The 15,957-nt window shown below is 31.1% G+C and overlaps 1 protein-coding gene and 1 long non-coding RNA gene across 32 annotated transcripts in view; one reads left to right on the top strand and one right to left on the bottom strand.

Annotated features, from left to right (window-relative positions):
• Positions 1-15,957, bottom strand: part of LOC144009942 (uncharacterized) — a 35,128-nt gene that overhangs the window by 9,230 nt on the left and 9,941 nt on the right. Inside the window, exon 4 of the long non-coding RNA XR_013281106.1 lies at positions 13,938-14,089. This is a non-coding gene — a long non-coding RNA (uncharacterized LOC144009942). The remainder of the gene's footprint in view (positions 1-13,937; positions 14,090-15,957) is intronic.
• Positions 1-15,957, top strand: part of nrxn3b (neurexin 3b) — a 326,421-nt gene that overhangs the window by 304,216 nt on the left and 6,248 nt on the right. The window lies entirely within an intron of this gene.

The raw sequence follows: 15,957 nt of genomic DNA, 5'->3' as shown, positions 1-15,957 counted from the left end.
GACCATGTATAATAAGGCGTTTTTTATTGTGTTAAAAAAAACAACCATGTATAGTAAGGTGTTTTTTATTTGATTAAAAAAACGACCATGTATAGTAAGGCGTTTTTTATTTTATTAAAAAAACGACCATGTATAGTAAGGCGTTTTTTTTGCCCCTAAAAAACCGACCATGTATAGTAAGGTGTTTTTTATTTTGTTAAAAAAACCGACCATGTATAGTAAGGCGTTTTTTTTTGCCCCTAAAAAAACGACCATGTATAGTAAGGCGTTTTTTATTTTGTAAAAAAAACGACCATGTATAGTAAGGCGTTTTTTATTTAATTTAAAAAAACGACCATGTATAGTAAGGTGTTTTTTATTTTGTTAAAAAAACGACCATGTATAGTAAGGCGTTTTTTATTGTGTTAAAAAAAACAACCATGTATAGTAAGGCGTTTTTGTTTTTTTTTGCCCCTAAAAAAACGACCATGTATAGTAAGGCGTTTTTTATTTGATTAAAAACACGACCATGTATAGTAAGGCGTTTTTTTTGCCCCTAAAAAAACGACCATGTATAGTAAGGCGTTTTTTATTTGATTAAAAAAACGACCATGTATAGTAAGGCGTTTTTTATTTTATTAAAAAAACGACCATGTATAGTAAGGCGTTTTTTATTTGATTAAAAAAAACAACCATGTATAGTAAGGCGTTTTTTTGCCCCTAAAAAAACGACCATGTATAGTAAGGCGTTTTTTTTGCCCCTAAAAAAACGACCATATATAGTAAGGCGTTTATTTTATTTAAAAAAACGACCATGTATAGTAAGGCGTTTTTTTTGCCCCTAAAAAAACGACCATGTATAATAAGGCGTTTTTTATTTGATTAAAAAAAGACCATGTATAGTAAGGCGTTTTTTATTTGATTAAAAAAATGACCATGTATAGTAAGGCGTTTTTTATTTGATTAAAAAAATGACCATGTATAGTAAGGCGTTTTTTATTTTGTTAATAAAACGACCATGTATAGTAAGGCGTTTTTTATTTTGTTAATAAAACGACCATGTATAGTAAGGCGTTTTTTATATGATTAAAAAAACGACCATGTATAGTAAGGCGTTTTTTATTTTGTTAATAAAACGACCATGTATAGTAAGGCGTTTTTTATTTTGTTAAAAAAACGGCCATGTGGAGTAAGGCGTTTTTTATTTTGTTAAAAAAACGACCATAGTAAGGCGTTTTTTTTTTTGCCCCTAAAAAAAACGACCATGTATAGTAAGGCGTTTTTTATTGTGTTAAAAAAAACAACCATGTATAGTAAGGTGTTTTTTATTTGATTAAAAAAACGACCATGTATAGTAAGGCGTTTTTTATTTGATTAAAAAAACGACCATGTATAGTAAGGCGTTTTTTATTTTGTTAAAAAAAAAACGACCATGTATAGTAAGGCGTTTTTTTTGCCCCTAAAAAAACGACCATGTATAGTAAGGGTTTTTTTATTTAATTTAAAAAAACGACCATGTATAGTAAGGCGTTTTTTATTGTGTTAAAAAAAACAACCATGTATAGTAAGGCGGGGGTTTTTTTGCCCCTAAAAAAACGACCATGTATAGTAAGGCGTTTTTTATTTTGTTAAAAAAAAAAAGACCATGTATAGTAAGGCGTTTTTTTTGCCCCTAAAAAAACGACCATGTATAGTAAGGCGGGTTTTTTTGCCCCTAAAAAAACGACCATGTATAGTAAGGCGTTTTTTATTTAATTTAAAAAAACGACCATGTATAGTAAGGCGTTTTTTATTTTGTTAAAAAAAACGACCATGTATAGTAAGGCGTTTTTTTTGCCCCTAAAAAACAACCATGTATAGTAAGGCGTTTTTTTTTTTTATTAAAAAAATGACCATGTATAGTAAGGTGTTTTTTATTTGATTAAAAAAATGACCATGTATAGTAAGGCGTTTTTTATTTTGTTAATAAAACGACCATGTATAGTAAGGCGTTTTTTATTTGATTAAAAAAACGACCATGTATAGTAAGGCGTTTTTTATTTGATTAAAAAAAACGACCATGTATAGTAAGGCGTTTTTTATTTTGTAAAAAAAACGACCATGTATAGTAAGGCGTTTTTTATTTTGTTAAAAAAAAACGACCATGTATAGTAAGGCGTTTTTTATTTGATTAAAAAAACGACCATGTATAGTAAGGCGTTTTTTATTGTGTTAAAAAAAACAACCATGTATAGTAAGGCATTTTTGTTTTTTTTTGCCCCTAAAAAAACGACCATGTATAGTAAGGCGTTTTTTATTTGATTAAAAACACGACCATGTATAGTAAGGCGTTTTTTTTGCCCCTAAAAAAACGACCATGTATAGTAAGGCGTTTTTTATTTGATTAAAAAAAACGACCATGTATAGTAAGGCGGGTTTTTTTTTGCCCCTAAAAAACGACCATGTATAATAAGGCGTTTTTTATTGTGTTAAAAAAAACAACCATGTATAGTAAGGTGTTTTTTATTTGATTAAAAAAACGACCATGTATAGTAAGGCGTTTTTTATTTTATTAAAAAAACGACCATGTATAGTAAGGCGTTTTTTTTTGCCCCTAAAAAACCGACCATGTATAGTAAGGTGTTTTTTATTTTGTTAAAAAAAACGACCATGTATAGTAAAGCGTTTTTTTTTGCCCCTAAAAAAACGACCATGTATAGTAAGGCGTTTTTTATTTGATTAAAAAAAACGACCATGTATAGTAAGGCGTTTTTTATTTTGTAAAAAAAAACGACCATGTATAGTAAGGCGTTTTTTATTTAATTTAAAAAAACGACCATGTATAGTAAGGCGTTTTTTATTTTGTTAAAAAAAAACGACCATGTATAGTAAGGCGTTTTTTTTGCCCCTAAAAAAACGACCATGTATAGTAAGGCGTTTTTTATTTTATTAAAAAAACGACCATGTATAGTAAGGCGTTTTTTTTTGCCCCTAAAAAACCGACCATGTATAGTAAGGCGTATTTGTTTTTTTTTGCCCCTAAAAAAACGACCATGTATAGTAAGGCGTTTTTTATTTGATTAAAAAAAAACGACCATGTATAGTAAGGCGTTTTTTATTTTGTAAAAAAAACGACCATGTATAGTAAGGCGTTTTTTATTTTGTTAAAAAAAAACGACCATGTATAGTAAGGTGTTTTTTATTTGATTAAAAAAACGACCATGTATAGTAAGGCGTTTTTTTTTGCCCCTAAAAAAACGACCATGTATAGTAAGGTGTTTTTTATTTTGTTAAAAAAACGACCATGTATAGTAAGGCGTTTTTTATTGTGTTAAAAAAAACAACCATGTATAGTAAGGCATTTTTGTTTTTTTTTGCCCCTAAAAAAACGACCATGTATAGTAAGGCGTTTTTTATTTGATTAAAAACACGACCATGTATAGTAAGGCGTTTTTTTTGCCCCTAAAAAAACGACCATGTATAGTAAGGCGTTTTTTATTTGATTAAAAAAAACGACCATGTATAGTAAGGCGGGTTTTTTTTTGCCCCTAAAAAACAACCATGTATAGTAAGGCGTTTTTTTTTTTTATTAAAAAAATGACCATGTATAGTAAGGTGTTTTTTATTTGATTAAAAAAATGACCATGTATAGTAAGGCGTTTTTTATTTTGTTAATAAAACGACCATGTATAGTAAGGCGTTTTTTTTGCCCCTAAAAAAACGACCATGTATAGTAAGGCGTTTTTTATTTGATTAAAAAAAACGACCATGTATAGTAAGGCGTTTTTTATTTTGTAAAAAAAACGACCATGTATAGTAAGGCGTTTTTTATTTTGTTAAAAAAAAACGACCATGTATAGTAAGGTGTTTTTTATTTGATTAAAAAAACGACCATGTATAGTAAGGCGTTTTTTTTTGCCCCTAAAAAAACGACCATGTATAGTAAGGTGTTTTTTATTTTGTTAAAAAAACGACCATGTATAGTAAGGCGTTTTTTATTGTGTTAAAAAAAACAACCATGTATAGTAAGGCATTTTTGTTTTTTTTTGCCCCTAAAAAAACGACCATGTATAGTAAGGCGTTTTTTATTTGATTAAAAACACGACCATGTATAGTAAGGCGTTTTTTTTGCCCCTAAAAAAACGACCATGTATAGTAAGGCGTTTTTTATTTGATTAAAAAAAACGACCATGTATAGTAAGGCGGGTTTTTTTTTGCCCCTAAAAAAACGACCATGTATAATAAGGCGTTTTTTATTGTGTTAAAAAAAACAACCATGTATAGTAAGGTGTTTTTTATTTGATTAAAAAAACGACCATGTATAGTAAGGCGTTTTTTATTTTATTAAAAAAACAACCATGTATAGTAAGGCGTTTTTTTTTGCCCCTAAAAAACCGACCATGTATAGTAAGGTGTTTTTTATTTTGTTAAAAAAAACGACCATGTATAGTAAGGCGTTTTTTTTTGCCCCTAAAAAAACGACCATGTATAGTAAGGCGTTTTTTATTTGATTAAAAAAAACGACCATGTATAGTAAGGCGTTTTTTATTTTGTAAAAAAAACGACCATGTATAGTAAGGCGTTTTTTATTTAATTTAAAAAAACGACCATGTATAGTAAGGCGTTTTTTATTTTGTTAAAAAAAAACGACCATGTATAGTAAGGCGTTTTTTTTGCCCCTAAAAAAACGACCATGTATAGTAAGGCGTTTTTTATTTGATTAAAAAAACGACCATGTATAGTAAGGCGGTTTTTTTTGCCCCTAAAAAAACGACCATGTATAGTAAGGTGTTTTTTATTTTGTTAAAAAAACGACCATGTATAGTAAGGCGTTTTTTATTGTGTTAAAAAAAACAACCATGTATAGTAAGGCGTTTTTGTTTTTTTTTGCCCCTAAAAAAACGACCATGTATAGTAAGGCGTTTTTTATTTGATTAAAAACACGACCATGTATAGTAAGGCGTTTTTTTTGCCCCTAAAAAAACGACCATGTATAGTAAGGCGTTTTTTATTTGATTAAAAAAACGACCATGTATAGTAAGGCGTTTTTTATTTTATTAAAAAAACGACCATGTATAGTAAGGCGTTTTTTATTTGATTAAAAAAAACAACCATGTATAGTAAGGCGTTTTTTTGCCCCTAAAAAAACGACCATGTATAGTAAGGCGTTTTTTTTGCCCCTAAAAAAACGACCATGTATAGTAAGGCGTTTATTTTATTTAAAAAAACGACCATGTATAGTAAGGCGTTTTTTATTTTGTTAAAAAAACGACCATGTATAGTAAGGCGTTTTTTTTGCCCCTAAAAAAACGACCATGTATAATAAGGCGTTTTTTATTTGATTAAAAAAAGACCATGTATAGTAAGGCGTTTTTTATTTGATTAAAAAAATGACCATGTATAGTAAGGCGTTTTTTATTTTGTTAATAAAACGACCATGTATAGTAAGGCGGTTTTTTTTTGCCCCTAAAAAAACGACCATGTATAGTAAGGCGTTTTTTATTTGATTAAAAAAACGACCATGTATAGTAAGGCGTTTTTTTTTGCCCCTAAAAAAACGACCATGTATAGTAAGGCGTTTTTTTATTTAATTTAAAAAAACGACCATGTATAGTAAGGCGTTTTTTATTTTGTTAAAAAAAACGACCATGTATAGTAAGGCGTTTTTTTTGCCCCTAAAAAAAAGACCATGTATAGTAAGGCGTTTTTTATTTGATTAAAAAAACGACCATGTATAGTAAGGCGTTTTTTATTTTGTTAAAAAAACGACCATGTATAGTAAGGCGTTTTTTATTTGATTAAAAAAATGACCATGTATAGTAAGGCGTTTTTTATTTTGTTAATAAAACGACCATGTATAGTAAGGCGTTTTTTTTTGCCCCTAAAAAAACGACCATGTATAGTAAGGCGTTTTTTATTTGATTAAAAAAACGACCATGTATAGTAAGGCATTTTTGATTTTGTTAATAAAACGACCATGTATAGTAAGGCGTTTTTTTTTGCCCCTAAAAAAACGACCATGTATAGTAAGGCGTTTTTTATTTTGTTAAAAAAAAACGACAATGTATAGTAAGGCGGTTTTTTTGCCCCTAAAAAAACGACCATGTATAGTAAGGCGTTTTTTATTTAATTTAAAAAAACGACCATGTATAGTAAGGCGTTTTTTATTTTGTTAAAAAAAAACGACCATGTATAGTAAGGCGTTTTTTTTGCCCCTAAAAAAACGACCATGTATAGTAAGGCGTTTTTTATTTGATTAAAAAAACGACCATGTATAGTAAGCCGGTTTTTTTTGCCCCTAAAAAAACGACCATGTATAGTAAGGTGTTTTTTATTTTGTTAAAAAAACGACCATGTATAGTAAGGCGTTTTTTATTGTGTTAAAAAAAACAACCATGTATAGTAAGGCATTTTTGTTTTTTTTTGCCCCTAAAAAAACGACCATGTATAGTAAGGCGTTTTTTATTTGATTAAAAACACGACCATGTATAGTAAGGCGTTTTTTTTGCCCCTAAAAAAACGACCATGTATAGTAAGGCGTTTTTTATTTGATTAAAAAAAACGACCATGTATAGTAAGGCGGGTTTTTTTTTGCCCCTAAAAAAACGACCATGTATAATAAGGCGTTTTTTATTGTGTTAAAAAAAACAACCATGTATAGTAAGGTGTTTTTTATTTGATTAAAAAAACGACCATGTATAGTAAGGCGTTTTTTATTTTATTAAAAAAACGACCATGTATAGTAAGGCGTTTTTTTTTTGCCCCTAAAAAACCGACCATGTATAGTAAGGTGTTTTTTATTTTGTTAAAAAAAACGACCATGTATAGTAAGGCGTTTTTTTTTGCCCCTAAAAAAACGACCATGTATAGTAAGGCGTTTTTTATTTGATTAAAAAAAACGACCATGTATAGTAAGGCGTTTTTTATTTTGTAAAAAAAACGACCATGTATAGTAAGGCGTTTTTTATTTAATTTAAAAAAACGACCATGTATAGTAAGGCGTTTTTTATTTTGTTAAAAAAAAACGACCATGTATAGTAAGGCGTTTTTTTTGCCCCTAAAAAAACGACCATGTATAGTAAGGCGTTTTTTATTTGATTAAAAAAACGACCATGTATAGTAAGGCGGGTTTTTTTGCCCCTAAAAAAACGACCATGTATAGTAAGGTGTTTTTTATTTTGTTAAAAAAACGACCATGTATAGTAAGGCGTTTTTTATTGTGTTAAAAAAAACAACCATGTATAGTAAGGCGTTTTTGTTTTTTTTTGCCCCTAAAAAAACGACCATGTATAGTAAGGCGTTTTTTATTTGATTAAAAACACGACCATGTATAGTAAGGCGTTTTTTTTGCCCCTAAAAAAACGACCATGTATAGTAAGGCGTTTTTTATTTGATTAAAAAAACGACCATGTATAGTAAGGCGTTTTTTATTTTATTAAAAAAACGACCATGTATAGTAAGGCGTTTTTTATTTGATTAAAAAAAACAACCATGTATAGTAAGGCGTTTTTTTGCCCCTAAAAAAACGACCATGTATAGTAAGGCGTTTTTTTTGCCCCTAAAAAAACGACCATGTATAGTAAGGCGTTTATTTTATTTAAAAAAACGACCATGTATAGTAAGGCGTTTTTTATTTTGTTAAAAAAACGACCATGTATAGTAAGGCGTTTTTTTTGCCCCTAAAAAAACGACCATGTATAATAAGGCGTTTTTTATTTGATTAAAAAAAGACCATGTATAGTAAGGCGTTTTTTATTTGATTAAAAAAATGACCATGTATAGTAAGGCGTTTTTTATTTTGTTAATAAAACGACCATGTATAGTAAGGTGTTTTTTATTTTGTTAAAAAAAACGACCATGTATAGTAAGGCGTTTTTTTTTGCCCCTAAAAAAACGACCATGTATAGTAAGGCGTTTTTTATTGTGTTAAAAAAAACAACCATGTATAGTAAGGCGTTTTTGTTTTTTTTTGCCCCTAAAAAAACGACCATGTATAATAAGGCGTTTTTTATTTGATTAAAAAAAGACCATGTATAGTAAGGCGTTTTTTATTTGATTAAAAAAATGACCATGTATAGTAAGGCGTTTTTTATTTTGTTAATAAAACGACCATGTATAGTAAGGTGTTTTTTATTTTGTTAAAAAAAACGACCATGTATAGTAAGGCGTTTTTTTTTGCCCCTAAAAAAACGACCATGTATAGTAAGGCGTTTTTTATTTTGTAAAAAAAACGACCATGTATAGTAAGGCGTTTTTTATTTAATTTAAAAAAACGACCATGTATAGTAAGGCGTTTTTTATTTTGTTAAAAAAAAACGACCATGTATAGTAAGGCGTTTTTTTTGCCCCTAAAAAAACGACCATGTATAGTAAGGCGTTTTTTATTTGATTAAAAAAACGACCATGTATAGTAAGGCGGGTTTTTTTGCCCCTAAAAAAACGACCATGTATAGTAAGGTGTTTTTTATTTTGTTAAAAAAACGACCATGTATAGTAAGGCGTTTTTTATTGTGTTAAAAAAAACAACCATGTATAGTAAGGCGTTTTTGTTTTTTTTTGCCCCTAAAAAAACGACCATGTATAGTAAGGCGTTTTTTATTTGATTAAAAACACGACCATGTATAGTAAGGCGTTTTTTTTGCCCCTAAAAAAACGACCATGTATAGTAAGGCGTTTTTTATTTGATTAAAAAAACGACCATGTATAGTAAGGCGTTTTTTATTTTATTAAAAAAACGACCATGTATAGTAAGGCGTTTTTTATTTGATTAAAAAAAACAACCATGTATAGTAAGGCGTTTTTTTGCCCCTAAAAAAACGACCATGTATAGTAAGGCGTTTTTTTTGCCCCTAAAAAAACGACCATGTATAGTAAGGCGTTTATTTTATTTAAAAAAACGACCATGTATAGTAAGGCGTTTTTTATTTTGTTAAAAAAACGACCATGTATAGTAAGGCGTTTTTTTTGCCCCTAAAAAAACGACCATGTATAATAAGGCGTTTTTTATTTGATTAAAAAAAGACCATGTATAGTAAGGCGTTTTTTATTTGATTAAAAAAATGACCATGTATAGTAAGGCGTTTTTTATTTTGTTAATAAAACGACCATGTATAGTAAGGCGGTTTTTTTTTGCCCCTAAAAAAACGACCATGTATAGTAAGGCGTTTTTTATTTGATTAAAAAAACGACCATGTATAGTAAGGCGTTTTTTATTTTGTTAAAAAAACGACCATGTATAGTAAGGCGTTTTTTTTTGCCCCTAAAAAAACGACCATGTATAGTAAGGCGTTTTTTTATTTAATTTAAAAAAACGACCATGTATAGTAAGGCGTTTTTTATTTTGTTAAAAAAAACGACCATGTATAGTAAGGCGTTTTTTTTGCCCCTAAAAAAAAGACCATGTATAGTAAGGCGTTTTTTATTTGATTAAAAAAACGACCATGTATAGTAAGGCGTTTTTTATTTTGTTAAAAAAACGACCATGTATAGTAAGGCGTTTTTTATTTGATTAAAAAAATGACCATGTATAGTAAGGCGTTTTTTATTTTGTTAATAAAACGACCATGTATAGTAAGGCGTTTTTTTTTGCCCCTAAAAAAACGACCATGTATAGTAAGGCGTTTTTTATTTAATTTAAAAAAACGACCATGTATAGTAAGGCGTTTTTTATTTGATTAAAAAAATGACCATGTATAGTAAGGCGTTTTTTATTTTGTTAATAAAACGACCATGTATAGTAAGGCGTTTTTTTTTGCCCCTAAAAAAACGACCATGTATAGTAAGGCGTTTTTTATTTGATTAAAAAAACGACCATGTATAGTAAGGCATTTTTGATTTTGTTAATAAAACGACCATGTATAGTAAGGCGTTTTTTTTTGCCCCTAAAAAAACGACCATGTATAGTAAGGCGTTTTTTATTTTGTTAAAAAAAAACGACAATGTATAGTAAGGCGTTTTTTTTGCCCCTAAAAAAACGACCATGTATAGTAAGGCGTTTTTTATTTAATTTAAAAAAACGACCATGTATAGTAAGGCGTTTTTTATTTTGTTAAAAAAAAACGACCATGTATAGTAAGGCGTTTTTTTTGCCCCTAAAAAAACGACCATGTATAGTAAGGCGTTTTTTATTTGATTAAAAAAACGACCATGTATAGTAAGCCGGTTTTTTTTGCCCCTAAAAAAACGACCATGTATAGTAAGGTGTTTTTTATTTTGTTAAAAAAACGACCATGTATAGTAAGGCGTTTTTTATTGTGTTAAAAAAAAAAAACAACCATGTATAGTAAGGCGTTTTTTATTTGATTAAAAAAACGACCATGTATAGTAAGGCGTTTTTTATTTGATTAAAAAAACGACCATGTATAGTAAGGCGTTTTTTTTGCCCCTAAAAAACCGACCATGTATAGTAAGGTGTTTTTTATTTTGTTAAAAAAAACGACCATGTATAGTAAGCCGTTTTTTTTGCCCCTAAAAAAACGACCATGTATAGTAAGGCGTTTTTTATTTTGTTAAAAAAAAAAACGACCATGTATAGTCAGGCGTTTTTTTTGCCCCTAAAAAAACGACCATGTATAGTAAGCCGTTTTTTTTGCCCCTAAAAAAACGACCATGTATAGTAAGGCGTTTTTTATTTTGTTAAAAAAAAACGACAATGTATAGTAAGGCGTTTTTTTTGCCCCTAAAAAAACGACCATGTATAGTAAGGCGTTTTTTATTTAATTTAAAAAAACGACCATGTATAGTAAGGCGTTTTTTATTTTGTTAAAAAAAAACGACCATGTATAGTAAGGCGTTTTTTTTGCCCCTAAAAAAACGACCATGTATAGTAAGGCGTTTTTTATTTTGTTAAAAAAAAACGACAATGTATAGTAAGGCGTTTTTTTTGCCCCTAAAAAAACGACCATGTATAGTAAGGCATTTTTGATTTTGTTAATAAAACGACCATGTATAGTAAGGCGTTTTTTTTTGCCCCTAAAAAAACGACCATGTATAGTAAGGCGTTTTTTATTTTGTTAAAAAAAAACGACAATGTATAGTAAGGCGTTTTTTTTGCCCCTAAAAAAACGACCATGTATAGTAAGGCGTTTTTTATTTAATTTAAAAAAACGACCATGTATAGTAAGGCGTTTTTTATTTTGTTAAAAAAAAACGACCATGTATAGTAAGGCGTTTTTTTTGCCCCTAAAAAAACGACCATGTATAGTAAGGCGTTTTTTATTTGATTAAAAAAACGACCATGTATAGTAAGCCGGTTTTTTTTGCCCCTAAAAAAACGACCATGTATAGTAAGGTGTTTTTTATTTTGTTAAAAAAACGACCATGTATAGTAAGGCGTTTTTTATTGTGTTAAAAAAAAAAAACAACCATGTATAGTAAGGCGTTTTTTATTTGATTAAAAAAACGACCATGTATAGTAAGGCGTTTTTTATTTTATTAAAAAAACGACCATGTATAGTAAGGCGTTTTTTTTGCCCCTAAAAAACCGACCATGTATAGTAAGGTGTTTTTTATTTTGTTAAAAAAAACGACCATGTATAGTAAGCCGTTTTTTTTGCCCCTAAAAAAACGACCATGTATAGTAAGGCGTTTTTTATTTTGTTAAAAAAAAAAACGACCATGTATAGTCAGGCGTTTTTTTTGCCCCTAAAAAAACGACCATGTATAGTAAGCCGTTTTTTTTGCCCCTAAAAAAACGACCATGTATAGTAAGGCGTTTTTTATTTTGTTAAAAAAAAAAAAACACCATGTATAGTCAGGCGTTTTTTTTGCCCCTAAAAAAACGACTATGTATAGTAAGGCGTTTTTTTTTTTTGATTAAAAAAATGACCATGTATAGTAAGGCGTTTTATTTTTTGCCCCTAAAAAAACGACCATGTATAGTAAGGCGTTTTTTTTGCCCCTAAAAAACAACCATGTATAGTAAGGCGTTTTTTTTTATTTGATTAAAAAAATGACCATGTATAGTAAGGCGTTTTTTATTTGATTAAAAAAATGACCATGTATAGTAAGGCGTTTTTTATTTGATTAAAAAAATGACCATGTATAGTAAGGCGTTTTTTATTTTATTAAAAAAACGACCATGTATAGTAAGGCGTTTTTTTTGCCCCTAAAAAACCGACCATGTATAGTAAGGCGTTTTTTATTTTGTTAATAAAACGACCATGTATAGTAAGGCGTTTTTTTTTGCCCCTAAAAAAACGACCATGTATAGTAAGCCGTTTTTTATTTTGTTAAAAAAAAAGCGACCATGTATAGTAAGCCGTTTTTTATTTTGTTAAAAAAAAACGACCATGTATAGTAAGGCGTTTTTTTTTGCCCCTAAAAAAACGACCATGTATAGTAAGGCGTTTTTTATTTGATTAAAAAAACGACCATGTATAGTAAGGCGTTTTTTTTGCCCCTAAAAAAACGACCATGTATAGTAAGGCGTTTTTTATTTGATTAAAAAAATGACCATGTATAGTAAGGCGTTTTTTTTTGCCCCTAAAAAAACGACCATGTATAGTAAGGCGTTTTTTTTGCCCCTAAAAAACCGACCATGTATAGTAAGGTGTTTTTTATTTTGTTAAAAAAAACGACCATGTATAGTTAGCCGTTTTTTTTTTTGCCACTAAAAAAACGACCATGTATATATAGTAAGGCGTTTATTTATTTTTATTTTTTTAAACAGCCATGTATAGTAAGGTGTTTTTTTTTTTTCTTTCTGTTCTTATTTGCTATTTGTTTCTGTTTATATGTTATGTTTCGTTATGTGTTCAATAAACTTCAAACTATAGTAAGGCATTTTTTACAAATAAAAAAACGGGTCAGGTCGTAGTAAGTCAGGAAGTTGTTGTTCTTTAAGACCATAAGGCATTGTTTTTTTAGTTTTTTTTTAACAACCATTTGTAGTAAGACTTTTTTTTAAAAAAAATTAAGTAAATTATAATGTATAAAAAATGACCGTGTATAGTAAAATGTAATATATATATATATATATATGTATGTATATGTATAGAGTAAGTTAAAAGCTTTTATTTAAAATCTTAAAAGGTGTTTATTTTTTTTACTAAAAAAACAAAAACAAAAATAAACAACCATGCGATTAGTAATTTTATGTTCCTGTTTTCTAGCTCACTTAATGGTGATTTATTGAAGAAAGAGATGTGCAATTTTAAAATGACACACTATGTATACTGTGACTGGCCAGTGGGGCACCCAACCCCTTCTTGCTTGGGGCCCCTGGGGAATGTTGCTACGCCACTGCTCATGAGTGTCCGCTAACCCCTTCAAGCAAGCAGGCTTGAGCAGCATGTCTGCGTGTGTTTTCAGGGGGACACGTCTTGCGTTGATGCTTGAACTCGTCTCTGTCCGAGTGATGTCTGTCTGTCCTGTCTTATGCTTGTGTTGTCTTTTATAAAAAAAAACAAAAAAAACTGTTCAACCCTGACCCTTTATCCCATGTGGGTTCCACAAGAGAGCAAACAATATTTGTGCCATTTTTGCATATGAGGGGAGGGAAGTATAACAGCAGTTCTAATTTACAAAGAGACTAACGTTCTTAAGAAGTTGGCGAGTCCACAAGAGCGTACTTTGTGAGAAACGGCTGAAGATAGGTTTAAGCTAGCTGACGAGAACATTATTCATTATTCGGTTCGTTTTATTCGTACTTTAAAAGGGAACAGTATTTGGGGCATGACTGATGACGTTTCATGAGATCACAAGGACGAAAGAAGGGACAAAAACATAAATTGAAAAACGGCTAATTCCTCTTAGCAAAGCTTTTCAAGCATCATATGTAAAAATCTCAGCCAATCGTCAGCAGTCTATCACTTTTTCAAGGTGATTTGAAGGCACCGATATAATCATCAGCCTGTCCCTTTTATGGACATCTGGTAATCAGCCTGCTACATATGGGAGGTGAATGAATGTGCTTCAGCAGGTCTCTGGGCACAATGCACACATCCACAATAGGATTTCAAGTGCTCAAAATGACTCACAATTTTCAGGGTTGAAATCACATGGACTTGGTTAGTGCTGGCGCTTCAGCTTTCATGGCGTGCACACGTGGTAAAATCCCTTACTCGCGATCAGGATTCATCTCCATTTGGCCGCCTCAGCAAATGCAGGATAGACACGGGCAATGGGGTCTCTGGAAGAAAGTGAAGAGAAGTGCCATTCAACACATTTCGGCATCTGCGACCTTTAAACTGCTGAGGCTGTCAGTCAATCAAGATTACAGACTTATTTACTTAATATCTCTTCAGTCGCCTGTAGGTAGTCATATATATATATATCATTTATATATATATATATATATATATATATATTTTTTTTTTTAGATGAGAAAATGCCTGTAACAGTCAGTCGGCGAAATGCTCTCGCTCTGAAAAAATGATCAGTTCTGCTACTCTCAAGGATTATTCTTTTCTGACTGATAAAAGCGGCTAGTGCTGAGATTGTATCCCGATGTGTCTCTCTTTTTTTAAAAAGCAGCTGTGTGTCGAGTGAACTGGAGAATTACAGTATTTCCGTCGAGGCAGAGCTTTCATCCGCCCAATCGCATCCATCTGGACAAGTGCGGAACACAAACAAAATTTGGGTAGGCTAGCAAAGCGCCGTGTTTACCAGGAAGATGCGAAATGCTTGTGGAAGAGCTTAGCCGGGATTAAAGTGTTTACCAAAACATCAAGGTCCTCTGCACCTATTTGAAGCCCTTTTGACTGCAGCAGCTTTCTTTGCAAGCAAACGTTTTGTGGCTAAAAGACAAAGCAAACAACCGAGTGCGAAAACTGCCAAGTAAACAAGAGCTGAAGAGAGAGAGAGATTTTGCCGTGAACAGTCGGTCACTTTTGCTACTTATGCATTGCGCAATACTGGCTCTACTAGTCAACATTTTTTTTTTTTTTTTTTTTATAAAAGCCTAACATTAGCATGCGTGTTCATTATTTTCTAGCCGTGCATCCTCTAAGATTACAAGGGAGTAATTATATATTGGCTCGCTTGGGAACCCCAACTGACCCGCTACCATTAAATACTATTGTCAGGTCGAGCTTAGTATGTTACGTGGTCAGTATTTTTCTTGTCACCCATTTTCAAAGTCAAGATCTACAGCAACAGCAAGCTCAAGCAGCGACAGCAAGCTAATGCACAGAAACACTCAAACTGACTCGGAGTGGTTTGTTTCACTAGCATGATAATGTTGCTGAAGCTAAGCGACAGCAAGCACGAGCCTACTACACATAAACAGTCAAAAAAATAAACTTGTTTGTTTCAGTAGTGTGATTATGTTGCTAAAGTTAACTGTCAGAAAATTTACTTACAGAAACACTCAAATTGACTCGTAGTTGTTTCACTCGCGTAATAATGCTAAAGCTAAGCGACATTCAAATTGAATTGTCACTACACAGCGTGATATTTTTAACTTTGAAAAATATAGCCTTATATAGTTTAGCCTAAAAAAATGTTTTTATACAAGGCATCTTGCAGTGGCTGTAGCCAAAGCTCAACATAAATCTCAAACTGTCCATGTGGTCTGCTCTTGTGGAACTCATCACCTCAACTGTCTATCTGTCAAACGAAGGCTGTCGGTTGCTCATGAATGAATAATTATCCGTCTACTTGTGCCCTTGACTGAGTTATAGGACAAAATGTTGGTTATACATCACATGTGGTGCGCCTTCATCCCTTGTTGAATTGCTTACCAATGCTTCCTTTTTGCCTGAGAAAACATCCTGCAGCCCTTGGTGACAGGCCTCCCCCTCCCCTACGTCACCCCAGCTTGGTGTAGTGTTACTATGTTCTTACTCTCCCTAAATGCAACTTACTTAAGCATGCATTAACCCAACGTCCAATAGTGGAATTTGAAAAATAAATTTCCTTTCTGACGTACATCCAGATTGCACGCCCTGTCCTGTGTTGAAAAATACTAACGAGAAATGAATTTCACCAACTAATAATAATCTGGTTATTATTAGTTAAAGGAAGGTGGATTGTTCCTCCTCTAATTGTCTGCCTCAG

Source organism: Festucalex cinctus, chromosome 21 (assembly GCF_051991245.1).
Source record: "Festucalex cinctus isolate MCC-2025b chromosome 21, RoL_Fcin_1.0, whole genome shotgun sequence".
Classification (NCBI taxonomy): Eukaryota; Metazoa; Chordata; class Actinopteri; order Syngnathiformes; family Syngnathidae; genus Festucalex; species Festucalex cinctus.
Note: the sequence above shows the minus strand (reverse complement) of the source record. Positions and strands in the feature narration are given on the sequence as shown.